The following is a 25,872-nucleotide window of genomic DNA, read 5'->3' as shown; positions in this document are numbered from 1 at the left end:
AGGTGTTCTGCTTTCCATTTATTTATTTATTTATTTGGGTTTTTTGGTTTTTTTTTTTTTTTTCGAGACAGGGTTTCCCTGTAGTTTCTAGAGCCTGTCCTGGAACTAGCTCTTGTAGACCAGGCTGGCCTCGAACTCAGAGATCCGCCTGCCTCTGCCTCCCGAGTGCTGGGATTAAAGGCATGCGCCACCACCGCCCGGCTTATTTATTGTTTTTTGAGACAGGGTTTCTCTGTAGTTTTGGAGCCTGTCCTGGAACTAGCTCTTATAGACCAGGCTGGCCTCAAACTCACAGAGATCCACCAGCCTCTGCCTCCAGAGTGCTGGGATTAAAGGCGAACGCTACCATCACCTGACTATGTTGCATTCTTTTATGTTGCTTTTGTTTAGGTCTGTAACTGTGTTACTTTGCCTGCTTAAAACACCTGGCTGGTCTAATAAAGAGCTAAACAACCAATACCCAGGCAGGAGAGGGCTAGGGAGGGCTGCCAAGCAGAGAGAATAAGTAGGAAAAGAGAAACGAGGAGGAAGGAGTGAGAAAAAGAGAAAGAGAGGAGGATGCCAGAGCCAGACACACATCCAGTCACCGAATAAGAAGGAAAGAAAGACATGTAGAATAAAGAAAGGTAACAAGCCCAGAGGCAAAATGTAGAATAGTTAGAAACAAGTCAAGCTAAGGCCAGGAATTCATAAGTAAGAATAAGTCTCTGTGTATTTTTTGGGAGCTGTGTGGTAGGCCCCAAAGAATAATAATAATTAGGAAAAAAAACAAACTAAAAAACAACTATAGTCTATGCTTTTTATACTTTCACATATTCAAATAAGAACTCTTCCACCCTTCTAAAAGAAACAATATTTTATAGCTAGTTTTTGTTTCATTTGAAATAGTTTCAACTGAACTGGATCTCAAGATGGAATCTTAGGATCATTTCTCAGGCAGTCAGAAAGGCTCTCGGAGGCTAAGTATGAATGAATATACTAAACACAATTTTCTTTTCTTTTTTTTCAAGATTCTGAGTGTAATTATTAAAGCTTCAATTGTCCCTAGTGATATTAACTAGATAATCAAATCTGGATCACAGGGATGAAATAATTTAAAGTGTGCCTTCATTACTGTTCAACTGAAAATAACTCAGTCAAAATGCTTGTCACCCTCCCTCAGCCCCAGATCTGTCACGTGGTCATGGCACTACTCAATACATATAAGAGGTATACTCAAAAGGTCACGCCGATTCTCTACAGCAAAGAACATTCTATGCAAACAAAGCAGATTAAAAAATTTCACCACAGAACCAGGAGAAAACACTGTAGCTATCATATGCAGAAAAGACAAAAATCAGCATTTGGGGTAGAATTGCAAGAACTCGGAGCTCTCTGTTTCTAAATTAGCTATGTGGGACAATCATCGTCGACTAAGAAGAGACTTTACTCGGGGACTATGAAGATGTAAAATCGTCTGTGTGACAAATTGCTTCGTCTTACAGAAACTTGTACTATATGGACCAAGATTTCCTCTGACTGAACAGAGCTAGGGTGATCTTGCTGTGTTTTTTGTGACTAAGACAGTACCTGTCATTTCTGCACCTGACAGGAGCAGGGAGAAGTTCTCCCTTCAGCCATACCCTGCTGGGAAGCCAATGTGCAAGCGTCGGAGTCCCTTCAGCAATGCCTTTAATTCTTATCTAGTAATATTCACTGCCACTTCATGAAAAGAGAGGCCCAGCTGTGCCCAATACTGTCATAGCTGTATAACCCAGACACAATCCACAGGGGTTTGGGACAAAAATTAACAAATACATTTCAGCTTGAAACCTTACTGATAAAGAATTATCATCAGTTTCCCAAAGCAGCCACAGACTCCTTCATCCTGATTTACAAAAACCCAACTACAAAAGATGCCACAACCAAGGTCACCTAACCTCAGATAAAGGGTGTCACAGCCGTGCCAACCGTCCTTGAGGAGATAAAACACGGGCAGGGACACAAAAGTGTCTTGGGTTCTACTGATGAATTCATCAGTATGCCACTAATTGCAAGGTCTTTCCCAATTTCCTGCATCTCTTTGGCCCAGATTTATGCCTATAAAACAAAACAAAACAAAACAAAACTGGGTCTCCTAGGGATACAGTCTTAACGGGACAGCGTTGTGCTCTGCCCCTTAGTCTGGGATTAGATCGTAAACCTGCTTCATTGTTCTTCCTGCAGTGGAGCGCCTCACTACATCTCCTTTCCACTGCTGCACCACGGGAGATGACGTAAGGAGATGACTCCCTCCTGGTCGTGGTCTCCCATCATCTCTTAGAACCAGAGTCCACAGACAGGAAGTTGGAGTGCTACCTTTTCAGGTTCTTTGCCGGGAAATCCACGATCAAAGTGCTCCTTGCTCCAGAACTGAAATTTCTACCGTGTCACATGGGAACATGCTATCCCATTAAGAGTTAGAAGAAGATCAGATGAAGAAGTCTGGACTACGGGTATTGGTGACAGCTCCTTGAGTACTTAGGACCTGTCAATCAATGCTCCTTGCTCCTTATAACTTTTGGAGTCATTAAATGAATAGTGTCAGCATGAAATCATTGTAAGCAGGGCCCGGAGAATGGTTTGAGATAGCATGTTTTGAAACATCACCCCTGAGACCCGACATATGAGAGGATGTTCTGCACTGAGACTGACAGCAAGCATCTTGAAGAGGAACTGACTGGGAGCAAACTCACCTGTTCTATTAACCCTTCTTGCTTGTCAGCTCTCGTGGCTTCCCGAATCTCTGATGGCTGCGACACTCACTCTTTCGCAGGTCCGTGACAGCTATTTCAGGCGCCTAACACAGCAGGACAAATGTGCACAAGTCCACACAGTATGACAGAAGAATTAAAAATGTATTTACCATCTGTTGGTCGTTTCCTTGTGGGACTCTTCTTTTCCTCTCCTGCAGCCACAAATAGGGTCTTTGCATTTCCTTCAGACTTCAGAAAGCTGGGCTCTCTGAAATTGCAGAACTGGTTTCCTCCTCCTCCTCTGCCTCCTTTCCATCCTCCTCCTCTTCTTCTGCCTCCTTCTCTTTCTCCTCTGTCTAAGACTGTTGAACTCTGGACCAATTCCAGCTTCTATAACCATATCTCTTAAGTATAACTTGGAAAGAGTCAGGCTAGGGAGATGGCTCAGGGATTAAGAGCATTGGCTGTTCCTGTAGAGGACCCATTTTCAATTCCCAGCACCCACATGGCAGCTCACAACTGTCTATAACTCCAGTTTCAGGGGATTCATGGCACTAGGTAGGTATGTGGTGCACATATCTGTTCATGGAGGCTAAATACCCATACACATAAAAATTGAAAGAGTCTACAAAAACTGTAAAGTGTTTTATACTTAGGTAACTTCTAGACCCTCTGCTTAGTTCCAGTTCCTGAGGACTCTGTAAAGCTTGGGGTTGAACAAAGTCAACTTAAATGGAACTGTACATCGAAATGAAGCTTGGGATCTCAAACTGCCCCCCCCCTCCCCACGATGTACTCAGTCCTCATCACAAAGGACTGGTCTGATAAAACATACCATTTACACTGGGAGAGAATCCTTGAGAAGGAAGTAGGAACTTCAGGTGTGAGCCATTTCTACCCACAGGCAAAAATCAAAAGCTGTTATTTAGTTTTGTTAGTTGGGACGTGATGTAGGTTGATCTGGACAACTATTTCCCTCCTCACCAAGAGCCTCTAGTTTTCATTTCTGAAATACACGTGTCAGTCACTTAAAATAAGCCCAACTCATTGTGATGGTAATTCACACCTGTAATCACAGCAGGTGATGCAGGCAGGGGAATCACCATGAGTTCAAAGTTAGTTTAGGCTACAGTCTGAGTCTTGATTTCAAAGACAAACAAAGGAAACATTGTATTAGGTGCTTTCCTCATTGTTGTGACAAAGTATCTGGCAGCAAACAGTTCATGGAGGAAAGACTCTCTTTGCTCCTGGGTTCAGAGGGCACAGGTGGTCATGGCGTGGAAGGCATGGCACCTAGGAAGGTCCGACTAAAGTGGAGGCAGCTGGGTACTTCTGCCTCACATCTTAGTGGATCAGGAAGCAAAGAACAGAACTGGATCGAGCTATGAAAATCTCAAAACCCAGCCACCCTCAGCAACCCACTTCCTCTGGGGAAGTCACATCTCCTGAAGGTTCCACAACCTTCCAAACAGTGTCATTAGCTGGGGACCGAGTGTTCAAACAAATGAGCCCACAGGTGGGACATGTTACATTCAAGCCCTAACAGGGCATGGGAATGATCCCTTGGCCAAAACATTGCAATGACATATTTTTTTTTATCATTTTCAGAGTCCTAGTTCATTCAGGTAATGGTGCGTTAAAAACTCTCAAGCTTTTACGGTACCTACTTTACCCTAAAAACACTGAGCCTTGAGCAATCTTTTAAACTCTAGGAAATGAGGATTATGACCTCCACCTCACTGGGTTGTGGGAGATTAAATGAAATGTTACCGGCAAAGCCCCCAGCAGGGAGTCCATCACCACACAAGAACTTGGTCAATAGAAACTTCTACAGTTATAATTATATATTGTCTTGGACTTTTGCTTTGCTTTGTTTTGAGACAGGTCTCATGTATCCAGGTATGGCCCCAGACTTACTATGTAGCTGAGGATGACTTTGAACTCCTTACTCTCTCGCCTCTATTTTCTGAGTGTTGGCATTACAGGCGATTGTAACCCTTATGCCTGGCTTTCTGGGTGTTCATGAATAGAAGACAGATTCTGAATGCCAAATTAAAGACTAAGATAAATCCCTGCCCAGATCCTGGCTTTGAATTTGATCCTTCTAAAATGTCTTTATAAACTGGTTTCTGAGCCTAGGATCCATCTCACCATGTTACTTGATGTAACTAAGTCAAAGAGCAAGCAAACAGCCTGGGCAGAGTAGGTTTGTTTTGGCTTAGTTTTTGTTGTTTGGGTGGAACTGGATATCGAGCCCAGGATCTTACACATGCCAGGCAAGAGCTTTACCATTGAGCTACATATCTAGTCCTGGATCCACTTCTAATGATGCAATCATTCCCCGGTATTGGCTGGTGACTGCCCATAGTAGGTCCTGGAAAATATTACTTATTGATTCATGAATTCATTGAAGAATCAGTGAATATTTATTGGATATCTATCATTAGCCAAAACAATCCCAGCTGATACTGACAGAAATCCATCCCTTACTGACAAAAACAAACAACAACAAAAAAACAAGTAACAAATACTTATTTGGTGTAGGGTATCATGGGATAACACATCCATGCAATAAGCACTCAAGGAAGCAGAAAGGATGCAACTAGTGTGTGGTGGTCTAAACATGCCACACTGATGGTGGCTCCTCAGGGACAAAAAGGACTGCAGAGATGGAGCCAGCCATGGCAGCTTTGACTGTCTAAGGACAAAGCATTTCCAGAACCGGGAACAGAGCAGAAACCCTGGGCCCATGGCAGAGCATGCCTGGCTGCATTGTAGAACCATGGGGCTAAAGGTGTTGGGGCAATGATGGTGGCAGAGGAAGTCAGAGGAGCTGAGATCATGGAGAGTCTGGCAGACATGGGAGTGCTGTGGCCTGCCTCTGAGTATAAAGAAGCACCTGTAAAGGCAGCCCAGATTCACCAGCTCTACACAGTGGACCAAGATGAAGACCAAGATGTAGACCAAGAATGAACCAAGTAGTAGAGACATCAAAGAGACTGTAGGCGGCTATTGCAACGTTCCTGATGGTGGGTTAGCTCTGATGGTGGCAATCTCAGTGGGGAGAAATGACTAGCATCTGGTCATATTTTGAAGGTCTAGCCAGCTCCATCCAATGGAGAGCTTGGACGTGAGGTACCAATGAGAGAGCAGATAGATAACTCCAATGGCCTATGGCTGAAGACTGAAAGGGTATAGCTGCCATTTCCCGAGATGTGAGAATGTTGACATTCCAACACAGTAGCTTCCTCAGGATTGGGGGCCTGAGGGTAAGATCTCCTGCTCGGTGGTGAGACAGGGCGTACGCAGCTGCTCCTTGAGAGATGGGAATCGATGCTGGAGATACGGCTCAGTAGTAGAGTGCTGGCCTTATGCATGAGGCCCTAGGTTCAATCTCTAGAACCTAGGAAGAAAGACAAAAAACCTTCAACCCTTGGCCTAATCCGGAGAAGTCCAAGGCTGGGATGTGGTATAAATTCCTCTGCTCTGACAGTATAGATATCTGCTATCAAGAACAGGTTTGTCTGTTTATTTCTTGCCTCAGGTTGATTGGTTACATGTCTAATTAGTTTATTGTTTGGCTCCTCTGCACCTTTAGCTACCATGACACTTGTGTGGGGGACAGCTGCTGTATGCTTTGGTGCCCAACAGAGGGAGCTGAGAAGCCCTGTGGAAGCCCTTGTTCTTAGACCTGGCCTCAGGCCTGGCAGGATCATGCTATGTTCTCTGAGGACTCAACAATCCATGCAGATCGGGTAGCCTGTGCCTCAGGTCAGAGTCAACAATGGTCTCTTCTGAAAAGATGAGGCTAGGGCAGTGATCTGGGTAACTCTTCTGTTTCATGTTATCTTTTTGTTTTCTGATGTTGTCATGGAAACCAGATCAAATATACACTCAAAACAGGTTATCAATGAATAAAGAGAAAATAGATGAGGGTATATATGCAAATAACAAGAAAAAAAAGCAACAGTCCTGAAATCTCAGGTCCAGAAGGAGGATAGATTTTCTATCTATGCCCATTGGAACAAGTGACCAAACAGTTTTACTGGAAGCATGAGAGGTCTTTGGTCTCCTAGCTATGGAGGTCAGAAGTCTGGAATCAGCATCTTGGGGTCAGCCTCAGTGGGAAGGCTGTAAGGAAGAACACTTGCTTCTGCTTGTAGCTTCTGATGTTTGTTGGAAAGGCTCGGCACTCTTGGCATGTAGGGGTGTCTTTCCTGTCTCTGTCGCCATCTTCTCAGGGTCCCGGGTTGCCTCTGAGTAGATGTTTTATGTTCTTATGAAAGTGGCATTCTTGCTGGATTTAGAGTCCACTTTCATCCAGGAAGACCTCGTAACTAAGCAAATCTGCAAACCCTACTCCCAAATCTGGTCACGTTGCTGCTGGGATTAGGATTTCAATGTACTTTTGAGTGTGCTGAATTTGACTCTCAACAGAGTGCGGGGGTGGGGGGGATGCGGGGGTGGTGGTGTATCTGGCGAGACAGAGTCCCTTATCCAGAGTACTGAAGAAAGGAGACATGCTCACAGCTGAAACTAGCAAAGGCCACACGTGTTTGGGTGCCACAGGAAGCCTTCAGATAAGAGCGGCTCTCCTCCTCAAACACGATACTCTCTCCATCTGTGCTTGTGGCCCTGAAAGTTCTTTTTTTTATCTTCTGTTACTGGCTTAAAAAATATTGTATAAATAAAAAGAATTAGAAAATAGCACTGCTCTGACTCACACACTGGGCAGAGCTGCAGACTCTTGTGATTATCAAGGAGGACTTCGCTGATGTGCTGATGTTTAAGCCAAATCTTGAAAGATGAGGAGTAGGTCTCTAGGCTAAGAAGGTGGGGCTTGGGGGGGGCACAGGGGGCGGAGAAAGGTAGGTAGGCAGGGGCTTTGCATACAAAGAGAAAAGTGTTCGCCAGGGTATGAAGTTAATTTGCAGACACACTTTGCACCTCCTTTAGGAGGGTGTCACATCTAAAGGCCTGTACTGTCAATTTTATCTGCTGTTTTCAAATATTAAAAAGAAGAAGAGGAAGAAGAGAAAGAAGAAGAGGAGGAGGAGGAGGAGGAGGAGGAGGAGGAGGAGGAGGAGGAGAAAGCAGCGGCTGGAGGTGTAGCCCAGTGGTTGAGCACCTGCCTAGAGATCAGGGGGCCCTGGGTTTCTTCTACTTCCATCATTGCAGGGGAAAAGGAGGAAGGTCAAACCTGTTTCTGGTTTCAATGAATGTGCACATAAGAAAATGATAACACTAGGAACTCATATCAGGAGGAATCAGCTATCGGACACATTTGCCAAAGCACAAATATGGAAACCCCACTCTCAGCAAGATCTGGAGAAATCAAAGAGCCGAATGTGGTAGAAATTCTTCTGCCCTGACTGCAGAAAAAGATCAGCCAACATTTTTTCCCCCTCTGATATATTTCATTCTTCACAAAGAGCCAAACGGGATTCTTACAAACCCGATTGTGAACCAAGATACAAGATTCAGAGTCCTCTCCAGGATCTAGGAAAAGTAACTCCCGACTCTTCTTCCCAGAGAAGTACACCAGCTTGTTGCCTCAGAGCCTGAATCAGGGTCTGACCCGGTTTCTGTCCCAGAACTACTGCCCTGTTTTTTTGGCAAAGGGATATACAGGATGCCAGCAAAGTTCACACGGGGTCATAGCAGTCTCTTTAAAGGCAAGATGATTCATGGTTGGGTGGGGGAAAAAGGGTATTGAAGGAAAGGAAGTACTGAGCAGGAGGGGGTGGAGCCATGCAATTATAAAATTGACTGCAGGAAAAGCTAGTCCTGAGAGTGTTGGGATCCTATGCTCTTACTATTGGTATTTAAGCACCAGCATTAAAGCAGAGAGGGGGTCGGAATGAGAAGCAGATCTCACAACTCGGTTGTCTGTTGCAGTAGAATGGATTCCATGCCCGTGTATTTATTACAATTGCAAAGTATTAATTTCTCTTCGTATCTGACAGAAAAAAAAGCAAAGATCTCCCCAGCCATGTAGCTGGCAGAATAAGATTTTGGCTGCAGGGGGATGAGTGAGTAATTTGTCTTCTTCTCTTTGATTGGCTGGCACTGGGGCTGACAGGGTCTTCTATTCTGCATGTTCATTCTGTAGTTAAGGAGAGTGTTTGTAATTTACAGTTTTAGTCGGGTGCTATTATCCCCGCCCTGGCAGAAGGCATCTGAGGCAGGAGGAGCAAAGCAAACCCAGAACCTCCAGGAGGAGGCTCTTAGACACTGCCCACTCCCTGCCCCAGCTCCCAGCCCCACTTCCAGGTCTTTGTGGAGGCTTCAAACCACCTGCCAATCCCCTCTGAAACCCTGACTGGACAGTTTCTTCTATGAACTCTAGTTGTAAAAAAAAAAAAAAAAAAAAAGGAAATCTTGCCAATGCATTTTTTTTTTTCTGCGCTGCTTCCTCTTTGGGGGCAAGCTGGGTAAATTCTCACAAAAAGATGTTCTTAAACTATGACCCTTATTCAGACCAGCGTGTCCTGGCCAATATTTATTCAAGGAAAATAAAGTAGCTAAGAGAGCTTGCAGTCATGTTTTCTCATGTCATGAAGCCAGAGGGACAGAGAAGTCTCCCGGACCTCCCATAAGGAGCCAGTGTTTATTTCTGCAGCCTGCTATGGTCCACGTCTCACTTTGGAAGCACCCTGTGTCTGACAAGTACAACCCATCGAGTGCCACTGTCTTACGTTCACACGACGGTGCCTCTGGCTTGGATTTTAATTTAGAAAATGGATTTCTTTTTAGGAAAAAAATGCCAAGTTGTTAATGAAACACTAAAAATAGAGTCCCAAAAGTTTCCAGCCAATACCAAGCAAGGTTTAACTCACATACTCTCAGCCTTAAAATGTTGCCTGTCTTCTTCTCATTTAAACAGAGTTGTGCTTCTTAGATGACTGGAGTGACAAACTATGATATTAATAGGCCCATTTCCTCCAATTCACTCTTGGTCAGAGCGGCCTCGATGCCAGCTGATCTCTGGCTTGCTGACAAATTAATAATGATTAAAAAATTTTGAAAAAGCATCTCATTTCCTATAGAAGTATCCCATTGGGCTGAATTTATTATACACTAAAAAAAAAACAGATTTCTTTTCAATAGACTTGGTATGTTTTCTTGTAAAACAGCAAAATGTATAATTTTCATGTGTGGGTATGAATGTGTGCATGTGTACCTGTGCATTTGTGTAGGTCAGAGGTCAATGTTTGGTATTTTCCATAGTCACTCTACAGCTTAATTTTTAAACATTATTATTATGTATCTTTCCATGAGTGCATAAGCGTGTACATGTATGTGTATGTATGAGTGAGTATGTCTGTGTGTATGCCAGATCAGTGTCAAGTGTTTTCTTTCCCTTCCTTCATCATACTACATTTTTTATTGGTGTGTGTGTGTGTGTGTGTTCCAGTGTAGCACTGTAAGTGCATGCATGGGCAAAGAAATCAGCTAGTGGTTCTTCCTTTCCACTAGGTAGGTACCAGGAATTCCATCTTTCTGACCTACAGCTTTATTTTTGAGACAGGGACTTTTTACTGAACCTGGAGTTCATGTTTCCAGCTAGACTGGCTGGCCAGCAAATCCCAGGGATCCTCCTGTCTCCACTTCCCCAGCACTGGGTTTACTGGTGTGCCAGCACACCCAACTTTTTACATGGGTGCTGAGGATCACAACACCAGTTCTCACACTTTGAAGCAAGGATGTACTGACTAAGTCATATCCCAAGCCCCAAATAATATACTTTCCATTATTAATGCCCAAAGTCATCTATCTAGCCACAAATAGCAACCTCCCAAACCAGCTATAATGCTAGAACGCTATTGCTTTTTAGCACACATGTCGGTTTTTCAGCAATCCAAGTGACCAGAGTCTGAGCACCCTCCAGGAAGACTCAGGCACAGATGAGCCTAATAGCTTTTGTTTCACAGGCCTGCAGCATATCTACCAATGGGACAGCGCGTTCAGACAGATGACTCTCAGAGGACAGGCGTTACAGTCCGTGTCACATGGAGAAAGGGGACACTCAGATGAAGAAGGGCAAGCATCAGCTAATATCTGTTGCATGCTTGCAAGAAGCCATCCAGGATCCAGAGGTGTCTAGCTGTGTGCTTTTTGAGGCTAATCCTGTTTTGCCCATCTCATCATCTACACTCTTGGTAGCTGACTGTGGAAAATGTTGAATTGTAGGGCTGAAGGAGTAGAGGTCTTGCCTGACATGATGAAGCTCTGGGCTCAATCGCTTTACCCAGTAAGCAAACAAAGAAAAAGATATATACTTAATATAAATATAAATGTGGGTTTGTGTGTATATGATCACTTGTATATTCATGTGTATACATCTCTGCATACAAGCACGTGTGTATATTTATTGCATATATGTATATATGTTCATGCTTTTATATGTGTTAACAATATGTTTCATTTATCCCAGTGCATGGTGAATGTACATATTTTCAACATTTCAACATTTAATCAATAAATTATTGAGGTACTGAATATATGTATATATGTATTTGTATCTTTCATATACACAGATATCTAAGTAAGTCTTTACATTTTGAAGCATATTTCATGCTTACAGTACATTTCAATTTAAACTAGCCAAGTTTCAAGAGCTCAAAGACTGTACTGGAGAGCGAGGCTCTATATTAAAATATTTGTGAGGTGGTTTTTAAAATTGCTATTTTGTTTAGTTTAGTTAGATATGTTGTACTCTTGAGTCGTAAACTGGCAGCAGATACTACAGTGCAAGGGCTTTTAGCCAACCCTTTTTCTGTGGCTCTGGGGAATAGAACCCAGGGTCTTGCTGATGCTATACTCCAAACCCTCATTCCACTCTTGAATATTAGTGATGTCATATCATGATCAAGAAGCCTGCACTGCTGTAGTTTATAAGAGATCAAAGACATGGTTCTGAAGAAGGCCTGTAAGAGTCTGTAGGCTGCACATATCCTCGGGACTCAGGTCTCTAAGTCTGTAGGCTGCACACAGCCTCAGGACTCAGGTCTGTAAATCTGTAGGCTGCACACACCCTCAGGACTCAGGTCCGTAAGTGGAGCCTCTGGACTTCAGCTAGGGTGTGGCCCACGGACCCCAGAGTCTATTGAATGGGCAGCTTTCACTTTTGTTTCTAGTTTGCTTCATTATTCTGGTTTATTTCCCCACAGACTTCTTTAGGAGTACAATATAAGCAAAGTGTATTTGTTTTGTAACTACCGCAGCTTGCTCTGTTCTTAAGATGACATATAGGATAAACCCCTTTTTGCAAGAGCATGGTTAAAGAGCTGGCCTCAGTATTTCCATTAAAAATTCAAAGTTTCCAGGATTATTGCATAGCCATAACAAATTGTTCCAGGCAGAAACTTGGCAAGTACTTCTCTACTGTGGGAGGAAAGACGTTTAACAATTCTAAAGAGATAAGAATAAATAAATGTTTACTACTTCAACTTCGATGATCTTTGATAGGAGGCACACTTGATAAGATATTTTGCCTTCACATTTGGTCTTGTTTACAAAGTTGAAAGGCTAATAGGAGCTTGTAAACCTAACCTTGCTCAAGAGTTATACTACCGCCACCCCAACATTTCAGTGAGTGCCGTCTTGGATTCTCAGTGCTTCCAGGGCGCCTGTGTGTTTCTGAGAGGCACTGGTCAGCCAGCAGTGAGCCTCCTCACCCTGGGAAGATACACATTCTCAGAAAGGTAAGGTTGGGAAACTCTTTGTTGGCTAGTCCATTTTCCTCAGTGTGTGTTCTTGGGGGGTCTATGTATTGTGTACTAGACACAAAGCAATTAGTGGCTGAGAAACAAGGACAGAAAGAACAGCTTGAGAATTAAGACACAGGCTCTAACTATAAGGTCCCATGTAGTCTGCAACTCACCATGTAGCTGAGGTCGGCTTTGGGCACTAGATTTCTCTGTCTCCACTTCCCGAATGCTGGACCCTAGGTCCAAGGCTCCAGGCCTGGTGCTCTATTCTCCATCTCTTACTGAATGCATGCTTATCAGCTGGAGAATGTTCTAGGCTGTCATCCCAGCACTTTTGTGGCTCTGATAGGAGGACTGGAGGTTCTAGGCCAGCCTGGGCTACATCATGAAATCTACCTACAATAAATAAATAGATACTAACTAAATGTCAACTAGATCTCACTGTGTAGCTTCCTGATTCAATCTTGGCTTTTCCTATGTGCCCTAGCCACCCGAGGGAAGTGTTTAAGGGTATGATATAGGAGAAATGCGAACAGCACGAAAAACTATATAAATATAATCAAATTGATAGTCATCATGGCAAGCAGTTGAAACAGCCCAAAAATGAGACATTTTTGAAAGTATTACAAAAATCATCTACTTTTTAACTAAGGCGTTTGACTCAAAATCAATTTATTGAGTATAATATTGATGAACTAACTCCCTTCTTAGTTATGCATCTTAGTTTCCCTCAGGGTTGTCTATTCTGGAAAATTAACATTATTTTTGACTAGAGAAAACAAATGCATCTTTTCCTTTTATTAACTAAATTTTATCATGTGCATTTACTTACTGTGAGGGTGTATGTGTGGGGGGGTGTCACTCACACCAAAGTACTGCCATGGAAGTCAGAGGAAAACTTGCAGGACTTGGTCTGTCCTTCCACTGTGTGGATTCAGGGACTGAACCTGGGTCCTCAGGCTTGGTGGTAAGTTCTCTTAACCTTTGAGGTCCGTCATCAGGCCAGGAAGGCTTTTTTTTTTCCCTAAAACAACTTCCCACCTTTCCTAGGCTGTCCTTGAACTTGCTATGTAGTTCAGGGACAACAATTTGGAATTCCCCAGTCTCCTGCCGAGATTACAGGTGTGTGCCAGCCACACCCAGTGTGGTGCTGAGCCTCAAACCAGGCTTTGTGTATTCTTGGCAATAAGGTACCTTTCCTAAGCAGGATTCTTGAAGTCCACTGAAAGAATGCAAGCCTAAAACTTGAAATGAGTATATCTTGTATCTTTTATTTTATGTAATTTGCAATCTGTTCAATTATTTAGTTGCTGTAATCGGGTAGGCAGTGTGTTTGTTAGCTTTTTCATTTTGTTTTGTTTGGAATGGCGTAACAGGCTACTTCCAATGCAAACATATACTACAGTTTAAAAATCTGTCATGCTTTGGAGCGCCCTGTGTACAATGGCTGTCCTAAGCACTCTTGTGCTCCCTCTACTGCCTCAGAGAACACATTCCTAGTGAAGACCCCAGCACACTCATTGCAAGCCAGTTTCTTTCATTGATGAACTGGGGCTCTTTGAGGAGTGCTATTTCCTTCACACATATATAGTCATCCCTCAAATGGGAGGGCTAGTTTTAGGGTTCCTCTGAAATACCCAAATCTTAGATTGTACAAGTGTATTATATAGTGTTTACATACCATGTATTCACATCCTCTTAATGCTTTAACATAATCAGTAATTTAAATTTACAGTATAACTTTAAGTTCTAAGGAATCTCTAGATTACTGATACACCCTGGTGTGGTGGAAAGACTTGTTATTCTGTATTCTGTGTGGAGCATGATGAGGGGTAAGTCTACAGGTATTCAGTGTAGATGGCTTTTAAAAATATTTTGTTTTCTACTAGAAGCTGGTTAAGTTTGGGGATGCAGAAATCCAGGAACAATGTGGTACTTCCCCCCCCCCCCCATGGGTAAGATAATTAACAAAAAGGTAATTCATTGGTGAATTAAGTTCTGTATCATGGCCAAATGTGCCCAGACAGAGCCCATGAAGATCTGTGTTCTTCAGGCTGGGATGCGCCCAGTCTTCTGCAGGCAGCTAGTTCAAAGGCAGACTCTGACTGCACATCGTTGGGGTAGGAGCCTTGATTCTGGAAGTCTAAACTCCTCCAGGTGGTGGTGCTGTGGCGGGCGCTGCCACATTTTGGACTCCAGTTTTAAAGGCAGAAATGTAATATATAAAAGTCTTGTGACTTCATACAGTAGCCAATCCATTTTAAACTTTCAAAAGGAGATAGAAGGTGGGATGGGGACACGACTTGGGTCTTGAGAGCACTTGCTGCGGGACAGTATGGCCCTGAGTGTGGACCCCAGCACTCATCAAAGGAGTCTGGCATCGCACATGCCATTACCTCAGTGTGGAGAGGGAAGAGGCAAGAGGCAGTGACTAGGTTTGCTGGCTTCTAGCCTAGTCGAGAAGAGATGAGCCTCAGGTTCAGGTAAAGACCCCGTCTCAAAGGAGTGCTCAGAAAGTGACAGGACACACACACACACACACACACACACACACACACGCACACGCACACGCACACGCACACACGCACATACTAAACAAATCTTTAGAAAAACAAATAAAGGGTACTAACATTTTTCACGTTAAGTCATTCATAACACATATTAGGAGTAAGGCTCAGTAGGCCTTCTTCCTCAATTTGACTCCATTTCAAAGCTTGACTGAGTCTTGTATAAATATACTATCAGATTTGGGTTCAGGGGAATGGTGCTATACAGCCGTCGCCTGCCACCTTGGAAACTGCCCTGTTGCCACCGAGTTTTCATTTGCATGAGACCTTTTGCTTTTAAAGAGCCTGTCCTGTTACCTCTGATGGTGCATTTGATGTTCTGTCATCTGGAAAGAAAATCTATCAGCACTCGAGTTATGAAGCTGTATCGTGGGTATTTGTGTTGGACCTCGCAGCAAGCAATAGCTGGAGGTTGTATGTGTGTGTGTGTGTGTGTGTGTGTGTGAGAGAGAGAGAGAGAGAGAGAGAGAGAGAGAGAGAGAGAGAGAGGATAGGAGGAGACAGTGTGACAGTTTATGGCTTTAATCGTAATGGCTAGGAGAGTAAACAGCACATTTCTTATTAATTATTTTTACTGTGTGGGTAATGCACATATTTAGCTTTCTTCGGGGAACATTTAAATTAATTGACTAAGTCTAATATGAATTATGTGTTTTAATATGTTTAAGGTTGTTAAAATAATGCAAATTAACTGCTTGCACCAACGTAATAATTACAATATTAGTTTTTCCCTTGAAAATTCTCTAAATGTAAGATGTCTAAAAATAGAGTGGAGGTGGATTGGACAGTTTGCGGATTATGAGCTGGAATGAAAACATCTCAGTTACGCCAGAAACATGGCAACCAATATTTTCTGTTACAAAAATATTTTAGATGGGTTTCGGTTTTTTTATGAAAGCTGTCTGCAACTGAAGCGAAGAACAGAAGCTTTGTCGAGTCACGGGCCAGCAGCAACAATACCTGTAGTGCAAAGCTTACGCCTGTTCCTCGTAAAGCCGGCAAGCTTCCGCTCCTGTTCAAAGACAGCCTTCTTTCCCAAGAGCACCGAAAGAAAGCACCCGATTAAGCTCTGAACTATTAACCTTCACCTGGATAAAGCTCAGGAGGGAAAACAAAACTAGTCAGAGCCTTGACAGGCAACTCCTGTTAACCGTCCACTAGAGGCTGTAATGAGACCAGCGATGTCACTTTAGCGTATGAGTCTAACAATCAGGGATCTTTAAGTGAACAGCAACACAAGTTACGGGGTGGGGGTGGGGGGAGGGAACCGTCGTAGTTCTATTTAAGTAGCTGCGGACGTGTGCACGGTATTTCAAACCTGAGAATAGATATGTAGCCCCCCCCATGACTTTTTTTTTTTTTTAATTTTAATCTGAAGTGCTGACTCCACAATACAGTAGTTTAGAAAGCTCACAGGTTTCTCTTGGTGATTCTGTACGCTGCTTCAGACACTGTTAGGTCCTAAGTAAACGGAGCCAAAAGGTCTCTCAAATCCCGCCTTTAGCCAATAATAGCGGCTTCCTACAAGACCCAGGGATCGAGTTTCTAGACTCTTGAGTTCTAAGCACCTGAAAGAGGTCAGATGCTGGCCTGACACCTACTGGTCTTCAAGAATTATCTGCAGCAACGAGAACGCGGCACTGAGCGACCCTTGTAGGGTTGTGCCCGCTCTTCCTCTGGGTGCCACACCTGTTGGCAAGGTGCACTCTTCCGGGGAAGATTCCTTCCCACCGAGCTCACACCTGGCAGCGGTGTAGCGGAGGGGGGTGGGTGTGGGCTCCATGTCTGTGTTTAGCCACCGGGACCAGGGGAAGTTCCTTCGCCGTGGACTCCCGAGAACGGCCATAGAAAGCTCAATGCACCAGTTACCTCACTTCCGATGAAATGAATGATCCCCAGTCAGCTGAGAGAGGAGTGAGAGGTCGGCTACTAGGGCTAGACCCGAGACGTTCCATTCCTGCTGCACATTTCTAGACCTGCAGAATTAGAAAGAAGGGCCGGGAGGTCGCCAGCTTGTCCGGGCAGGAAAGGTGACGGCGCCAGTGCAAACTGAGGAAGCCTGAGAACTTTCCCGAGTTGCAAGCCAAGGCGCGGGCCCGGAGTCGGGTTGCTCAGGGCTCACGGGCAGGAGGGTTAACAGAGTGGATGCTGTGAGTCCTCTTTAGACGCGCACCACCGGGGTTGGGGGTTGGGGGCACCAAGGTCACTTCGGGATTAGAATCAGCCGAGTTCCTCGCATCCTTGGTTTTTTTTTTTTTAACCAGGTGGGAGCCGAAGCCTGACACCCGTTGCGGTGAGTACTCCAGATTACCGGAGTTGCACACTGCACTCGCCTTGTCCCCTCCAACTAGGTTGCAGGGAACCGAGGAGGCGCGAGAGCACCGATCGGTCACCACTCCAATGACCTCATCGCCCCAACTTCCCCGCCCCTTTCTCAAACCTGGAAGGCACAGTCCCCTCAGGCCGACGTCCGGGATCCGGAGCCACAGTTAGGAAGAGGCACCGGGCCTCCGCTGGAGGGACCGCTGCTCCGGCCGGGTGCACACAAGGGTTAAGGGCGCGGGCCGGCAGCCGCGCCGTGCGCTCGCCGTGCTCTGTGCGGCTCGCTGGGCCGCCTGCCAGAGGGTGCCCCCCCCCCCCCCCCCCCATGAAGTCGGATCCTTGAGCTGTGGCGGCGGCAGCCAACTGCTCCATATTTGGCTTCTATTACACATTTACATACTGGAGCGAGCGAGCGAGCGCGAGAGAGAGCGCGAGGGAGGGAGGGCGGGCGGAGGGAGGAGGGAGGGGAGGGGGGAGGAGGAGGAGAAAGCAGAGTATACCGCAGACATCATTTCTACTACAGTGGCGGAGCCGTACAGGACCTGTTTCACTGCAGGGGGATCCAAAACAAGCCCTGTGGAGCCGCAGCTAGAGCTACAGCAGCCGCAGGACACTGTGTCTCTCCCTCTGTCCCCCCTTCCCCACGCAACCCCAGATCCATTTACACTTTACAGTAAGTGGCTATTTTTTTTCCTCCTCTGATTCTTTCTCTCCCCCTCCCCCATCCTCCTCCCCCCCCGATTTAGATTAAAATCACCCCCTCCCTCACCCCAATCCGCTCTCTCCAGAGAAGGGCCAAAGAACATCCAGCATACACCCCCTCCCCCAGTCTCAATGGGCTGCAAGGAAAACAGCTGGAAGAGGAGCGAAGGGAACCGACGCGTCCTGGTGTGTGTGTGTGTGTGTGTGTGTGTGTGTGTGTGTGTGTGTGTGTTTGAATGCGCGCGTGTGTGTGAGTGTGTGTACATACACCCGTGCCGGGTTCCAGCCTCCCGGCTGGGGACCCCACTCTGAGCGCAGGAGCGGCGGGCAAGGGTAGAAGCCTGGGGCCGGGTGGGCGGCCCCCAGGAGAGGGGGCGCGTCAGGGCGAGGGGCGCGGGTGGGGAGAGCGGCGGCGCCCCGCTCAGGCTGCTGCTGGCCCGCGGCGGCGAGCGGCGAGCGTAGAGAGCCCTGTCCTCCTCCCTCCTGGTGGCGCAGAGGGAGGCGGCAGCGGTTGAGGGTCGTGCTGCCCTCTTCGCTCTTGCAAATTCTCCCTCCCGGCAGGGGGTGGTGAGAGCTGCTGGGGCTCGAGGGAGAGCTAGGCTTCCCCGTCTGGGGGTCGCCTAGCTTGAGAGAGGCCACTCCAAGACTGGGGTCTCCCCGCCTAGGCCAGCCTCTCGGGGCCGGGGACTTTGCGCACGGCCTTAGGGGAGCGGAGAGGTGGCGGCGCAGGGGGCAGGGGCGCTCAGGCTATCGGAGCGCAGCGGGAGTGGCGGCGGGGAAGGGCCCTGGCTGCAGCCGCCACCGCCGCCCTGTTGGTGCGGTCGCTTCCTGATCCAGAGCAGCCGCCACCGCCACTGCTGCCCGAGCCGGGAGCCCGCGAGCGCCCCAGCCCGGCCCGGCGTCCCCGCCGGCGCCCGAGGCAGCAGCGGAGGAGCTGCGGGCTCTGCCCTGCGCCGGGACTGCTCGGCTGCGCGGCTGCAGGGAGGGTGAATGAAGATGGGAGGAGGGGAAGGAGGAGGCGGCGGCGGAGGAGGCGCTGCGGGGATTGGGATGCGCCCCGGAGCCCCGCGGCTCGTTCACTCGGGGCCCGAGACGCCGCCACCGCCGGGGCTGCCGCCGCTGCCTCCTACGCGGTGGCTGCGGAGCGCACAGGCCGGTCCCGCAGGGGGCAGGGAAGGGGCCGGACGGGCGGAGCGAGAGGTGAGGCGGGGTCGGAGAGGAGGGAGTGAGTGCAAATGAATGTGTAGGTGCGTGTGTGTGTGTGTGTGTGTGTGTGTGTGTGTGTGTGTGTTCGTGTGTCGGGCGGGGACCAGGGCCATCGCGATGGGGAGGGGGTCCCCGCGGTGGTCCCTTGACTGACTCTACATCGCTTTGACCTCTCCTTAGCCACATCCTTCAACTCTGTGGCTTGTGCGCTTTCATTTTATTTCAGACCACGTAGAGAGCTGACTGGAAGCGGTGAAACAATTTAGGTTTTCTAGGGAGATTGAGCAAAGACCTTAGTGGAGGGGGGGGGGGGGGAGAAGTGGGATGGTGATCTAGACTCCGCCAGAAAAAAAAAAAAAAGGGTTTTAAGACGGTGGAGTTCAGTTCGATCCCGTGGCTGTCCTGTTTTGTTTTGCTTTCTTTCTGTATAATCCTACAGATAAGAGGGTAATATAAATACTTGGGAAGGTTGGGAAATTGCTGAAGAGTAGTAAGGGCGGAAAAAAAAAGCCAGTCGGAAGCTGGTTATATAATGCGCTGTGTGGCTAACAAGAAAGGCAAGCTATTTTTGTTTACCGTATGCTGTGCAGTAGGAACTCCTCCAAACTGGTTCTGTCCCCGGAGAGGTTTCTTAGCTTCTCAGAGAGAGCCACAGAGTACAATTGGTAAAATTAGAAGACCCCACACCACCTACAGAATAAAAAGTAATGCCTTAGAGTCGAGTTCTCACCTCACATCCTGCCCAGCATGCAGGGGAATGTGTGTGTGTGCAGTGTTTCCCTGTAGCAATCTAGTAGTCTCATCTCAATGACATTTCTGTTTTATAATGCAAGCTCTTCTTAATATTTAAACATCATTGCTCTAGATTGTACACAACAAGGTAGTTACATGCTGGTTATTTTCAGCGCAGCTGCTTACTTTTTCAATTTTGTGCGCTAAGCTATTTCTGTTTGGCTTTTTGAAGAGCCCTGCAGTTCCTAGAAGCCCTAGTTAAGCCCACCCTCTGGTTTCTTGATGATGGGTGGGTAGCTAAGACAGTTTGATAGCCCAGGGTTTATTTTTATTTTATTTTTGAATGAAGTTTATGCCAGCGGAAGCTAGAGGTAGCCTCCAAACAGAAGAAAAACATGCGCATGAACTCTTGAAAAGGGATTGCACCAGACCAGTTTAGCCGTGGCATTTAATCTCCTCTGATTGTCCTCTAACTGGCCATGCATCAGTCAATATTTTAGCAGCTTTGCAAATAAATGGGCTTGAATGCCTCCTTCCACATAAAGCCAAGGCTGAAAAGCCTCCTGCCTGTCTGCTCTCTCATCATACAGATACTGTCGGTGGTGTTAGTTTTCTGTACACTTACTCTGGCCCTGATCACTCATGTAATTAGATCAGGCTGCCATGGCAACAGACAGTGCTGCTTGGTCCATTCAGGTGGGTTTGCCTGAACTGCTCCAAGTGTTTTATGCCCAGTATTGGAGCTGCCCGAACCAGAGAGGAGAGGCTTCACCATTTCAACTGCATCTCTTTTCAGTCCTCTGAACCAGAGATACTGAATGAGGCTTCTAGCTACTCAGCTTTTCGAAAGGAAACCAACACACTGCTCCTACTGGGTGCGGTGTGTGGATGCACCTCCCCAGACAGTGGAAAGGGGCTGACAACCCTGCTGGTGTTTATTGTGAGCAGATCAACAAGTATTTGGTACTTGCTAGAAACCTTTCAAAGCTGACTGAAGCGACGTTTCTTGACGTTTCTTCTGCAGTCTGGAGCCTTTGGCCTTGCCAGCACTTAACCCTTTCAAGTGTGAGAGGCAAGCACAGCCATGCTTGAGAAATGAAATCGCTGCCAGTGCTGGCTGGCTTTCTAGGTAGTTCACCAAGAGGAGATGGCTTCTTTGGAAAGGATATTCCCCACTGTCACATTTTAAAACTTCACAGAGCCTAATATTAAAAGGGATGCTGACAGTAGGCAGGCATTCTGATTGCTCTTGATCTTTGATGATCTTCAGTAATAACTGAAGATATTTTTTGCAGCTGAGTGAGAGATGCTACAAGCTGGTATCATGCATGGAGCTTTGCCCAGTAAACAGTGTATATGGTACTTTAGGATATAATTTAATAAACATCTAGAGAGCTGCTGGCCAGTGTTTGCATTCTGGTACCACCTTAAGCCTGCTAAGGCCAGAAAAATTATATTATGACAGAAAAGACGACAGAAAAGTAGCTTTAGCTGCTGGAGCCTGGCACTGTTCAGACAGCACAAATGAAGCGGAATGTTTTAGTAACTATGAGTGTGTCATAATTTAGTTGTGACCCTGCCAGTCAGTTTATAGTTTCAAGGCCAAGTAGCCAAATCAGTTAAAATAGAAGGAAGAAAAACACAGAGAGAATCCCCCAGCACGCGTACACACACACACACACACACACACACACACACACACGCACGCACGCACAGTCTCCCACCTCTCCAGGGCCAAAATTGAGAAAGTTACTCACTTCTCACAGGGGGTTTATGAGTTTCCCCTGGTTACAGAGTTTATGTGGTTGCTACATTATTGTGGCCTGGTCCAGTGAAGCATCACTGTGGTTAAAATGAGCTATTATTTCTGAGAGGTGAATTCATGTGAAGACAGGATCTAAAACAGAGGACAGACATTTTAAGTTTTACACAATCCTTGGAGGTCCTTGGTTCTATTTTGCAACAGACAGAGAAGGGCTTGATTTGCAATTAAATGTATGCATGTATTTTTCAGTGTACAAATAAACCCTAGCTAAAATAAATATGAGAAGTGTATTGTACTTAATTGAGAACTGGAAAAGGCATCACCCTCTCCCCGCCCAAATTCGTCTTAAGAGGGTTTGGCCAGCTGTGGTATTTTGTTAGAAATAGCATAGAGAGACTTCAGGCCTCTCAGGTGGCTTTGAGCGAGAGATTAAAGAAAAACTCTTGAGCCATCAGATTACATATCAAATAGCTGGGAGATGGTCAAAAGTTTCCACTGCTCTGAGTCCCAGGAACCTCCGGGTGAAGAGATTGCTAAAACGTTAGTCAACACTCCTATGACTCCCGGTGTCATTAGAGAGTTCAAGGATTCACATTCTTTTTGAATAAGGTGACCTTGTTTTCTCTCCCATCCTGAAATGTCAAGAGCATTTTGCTCTAGCACATACCTTGACCTGGCAGCTTCTACTGACTGATAGACTGTAGCAGCTCACTGTGCTTCCTATTAGGAGATAGTCAATAAATACACTTTACTAAAAGCCTGAGCTCGTGTAAGCACTTGAATGTCGGAGTGAATGTTGATTTCTTTGAACTCTACTGGTCTGAAGGCAACACATAATTTAGACTCAGAAAAGCTTAAATACTTGCATATGAAAAGAGCCTTCTCAAGAGACTGTCTGTCATTATTTTTTTAGGGGGTTGGGGTCGCTGACATCCAGGCTCTGCATTTTCAGAGTAGCAGGCAAGTCTGAACGATTGGTTTAGAGAGAGTTAGGTTTGTGCGATTTAATTGCTTCAAAGAACAGATTTTAATCCTGTTGGCCATACTTCCAACCTGAGAACAGAGGCAGCCCTTCTGATTTTGCTAAATGTTTGTTTAAAACAACAAATTGTGGGAATAGCAGGGGAGGCCACAATTTCTGCCCAAGGGCTAACAAACAGTTTTTTCTTTTGTTTGTTGTTTAAGATTTGAATATCTGAGTCATCAGTAATACTATTTTAGTTGCATTTAATTTGGTTTAGTAAAATAAATTTACTCATTCCAATTTTCTGTGAGCAGTACCATGATGATGCTATATAGGATGCTAGCTTTACATAATTGAAAAAATATTGGCTGAAAGAGTTATAATTGGATTGAGGCTTTTAAAAAAATAAATACTTAAAATTATGGAAGAAAAGGAATGCCGTGTGGTAATTTATCTTTATTTGTGGAAATGGTGTTTTTATTTTCCTTGCCCAATTTTATTTATAAGTATTTTTTACTTTAATCAGTGCAATGGCATATTTTATAGTCCTTATAAACCTGAACCCTTTAGGATAATTTACTAGAAATGCTTATGCTACCTGTTACTACTATCACACATGAACTAAAACATGTTTAGAGCTATTATAGACAAACAAGGCCACTCACGCCTCTTTGTTTGGCATATTTGATGTTAGCAGACGTGTCTCATTGATTTTTCTATAACTCTTAATGCACACCATTTGTGGGATAATGAAAATGTAATGATAATTGCCATCCTGTAAACAACAAAAAAAAGTATTCTACTTGAAAATCCCTTTTCAGAAAACTCATGCTGTAATAAGACCTCGGGCTTAGAGGGTAGGTGTTCCCCTGACTGCAGGGCATCATTTAATGTCACAAGGACTCATCCTGCTTCCACCAAAGTGTCTTAAGGGGACAGATTTAGAACAATGTATTTATCAGGTATTTTTAGTAGTGATTACAGCTGCCGACCTGTAAGCATGCGTGCTTCTTGCAGAAAGAGAAGGCCTTTTCTTGCCACTGTGGAGGGCAAACTTTCTCTTTTTGTGCCCTTGGCCCTGGTCCTGACTCAGTGTTACCTCCTGGTGTTTGTATACCATCCCATGTTTAGTTATTTGGGCCGTCTGGCTTGGTAACCCTCCACTATTCGTAGTACTGTGTTTCTCTGATATGTGCTTTTGAAATATTAAAGATTCCAATTTTAGTGTGTGTCATGGTCTATAATGTGCCATCATTTACTGTCTTGCTTATTGTGTGTCCTTACAGTGAGTTCACGTGGCCTTGACTTGATTCTTGTGTTTCTTTCCTGTGATGGGATACACAAGTAAATAACTCTCTCTTACTCTGGCAAGGGTGGCAGGACAAATGCTTTTCGAAAGAAGGAGGCATGCCAATGCTAGAGTAAATTAATATTTGACAGCATTTACATCACATTTGACTGTTCTGTGCACTTCAGCAGAATGGGAGGAGACTGTAATTTGGACTCTAGCAAGCCTTATCTGCCGGGTGATGTGTAAACAGGGCCCTGTGTGCACACAAATCCACAGACAAGCAAGCCCAAGTCCCGGGTACCTGCAGCTTCTGGGAAAGTGATTATGAAGTATTTTGAGCTTCCTCTGAAATGTTACCAGATACAAATCAAGACTTCCCTTGCCCTTAAAATAAATGCTGTGCTAAGATGAAATAGAATTTGGTGAACTCCTGTTGAACTTGGTCACTGTCTGTAACCCAGCAGCCTTCTCCGTGGAAAGATGGTATCTTATTTTCTTTTTGTAAGAACATTACAGCCCACTTGAGCTTTTCTCTCTGTACACAGACTGCACACGGGGAAACTGAAGCCCGTTAAAACGTCCTTTTGCAGAGCAGCCCCTGGCTCCTAATAGATGCTTAGATAAATTGGTGGTGAATGGATTCGTTAGAAGGAAGAATGCTTTGGCTACTATTCATTACTTTGCAAAGTGCTGGAAAGAAATGGAAGTGATTTCCCTTTCCAGCTGGGCTGTGCTCTTAAAAATAGCGAGTGTGTATGGTTGAAAATAATTATGACTCCTGAGATGAGCTACCGTGTACCCGAGGATAATTGGCTTCTTCACCTGTTTACAGAGTACTCACATTGGAGATCATATTCATAGTTCCAGAATAGTTTCTTTCTGACACCCAATATAATTCCGGGCCTTCTCCTTCCTACTGTTACCTGGCGTGAGCGTAGGAAATCCAGACTAAATTTAAAATCAGCCTAAATACATGCAGCTCGGATCCAGCGATCTGACTGAAAACCAGTTCAGCATTCATTTAGTTGAGGGGATTTTTTTTTTTTTTTAATCCCACCCGCTTGGCTGTTTTTTTTTTTTTTTTTTTTTTTTTTTTGTTTAATCTGGTTGAATGTGTATCCCCAGCACTTCAGTATATGATTTTAATGGCTAAGGCTAAAAAGTATGCTAGCCATTCAAGCTGTCTACTTCTCCTGTTTCTGTGTATACATCTTTAATTCACAAAATAATCTCAGAAACACCAAGATTCATGAAGGTTCATTCATTTCTTCTTCCATTTATCCATTCACAAATTCTTCATATAATGGGTAACCTTGATTGACTCTGGGGGCAAAATGAAAGTGAAGACAATATCCATTCAGCAATGAAATAATTTAAAATTTAGGGCTGGAAAAGTACCCCAGTTGGTAAAGGTCCCCATCTACCATGCACAAAGCTGTAAGTCTGATGCCCTAGCATTGCATAAACTGGGCATGGTGGCACATGGCTCTATTTCCAGCACTTGAGACCTGAAGTTCTGGGTCATCCTGAGTTACATAGCAAGTTTGGGATCAGCCTGGGCTACATGAGACCTTTTCTCAAAATGCAACCTTCTTTTCCTCTGCATTTGATTCCCCTCTTACCTTTGGGCTAGTATGTTAATAGTGATATTCTGTCATGATTGTCTTTCAAGTTACGTGTGGATAGGTTAATATATACTCAATTCAAATTAGGCTTTGGGCCCAGTTGCTATTTCATCCATGCCCTTTTCTACTTGATGCTATTTGTGATGACTGGCATGGGCCTGTGTGTTGGCTGTTTGGGGAAAATGACAGCGGCTGCCGTAAACGCAGAACTAAGGTTTTCATTTGGCTTAAGAGGTGGCCTAGATTTCATATGTTGCATCCCCTGAGCCCT

At 45.2% G+C, this 25,872-nt stretch overlaps 1 protein-coding gene and 1 long non-coding RNA gene across 7 annotated transcripts in view; one reads left to right on the top strand and one right to left on the bottom strand.

Moving 5' to 3' along the window:
- Window positions 1-1,903: 1,903 nt before the first annotated feature.
- Window positions 1,904-17,693, bottom strand: LOC121677217. The gene is made up of 3 exons (XR_006020837.1): window positions 17,435-17,693; window positions 16,864-16,970; window positions 1,904-2,818 (listed from the first exon to the last, which is right to left on the bottom strand). It is a non-coding gene; the product is annotated as an uncharacterized LOC121677217 (long non-coding RNA).
- A 106-nt stretch (window positions 17,694-17,799) lies between these two features.
- The window catches only part of Atxn1 (ataxin 1), a 384,367-nt gene continuing 376,294 nt past the window's right edge, over window positions 17,800-25,872 (top strand). For 5 of the 6 annotated variants that reach the window (XR_005285701.1, XM_038332640.1, XM_038332637.1 and 2 more), the window contains exon 1: window positions 17,800-17,989. The gene's annotated coding sequence lies outside the window, so the exon portion shown is untranslated. Of the gene's footprint in view, window positions 17,990-19,109; window positions 19,219-25,872 lie in introns of those variants that run through there. The other variant, XM_038332639.1, reaches the window with a different exon arrangement.

The sequence above is a fragment of the Arvicola amphibius genome, chromosome 6, assembly GCF_903992535.2.
Source record: "Arvicola amphibius chromosome 6, mArvAmp1.2, whole genome shotgun sequence".
NCBI lineage: Eukaryota > Metazoa > Chordata > Mammalia > Rodentia > Cricetidae > Arvicola > Arvicola amphibius.
Note: the sequence above shows the minus strand (reverse complement) of the source record. Positions and strands in the feature narration are given on the sequence as shown.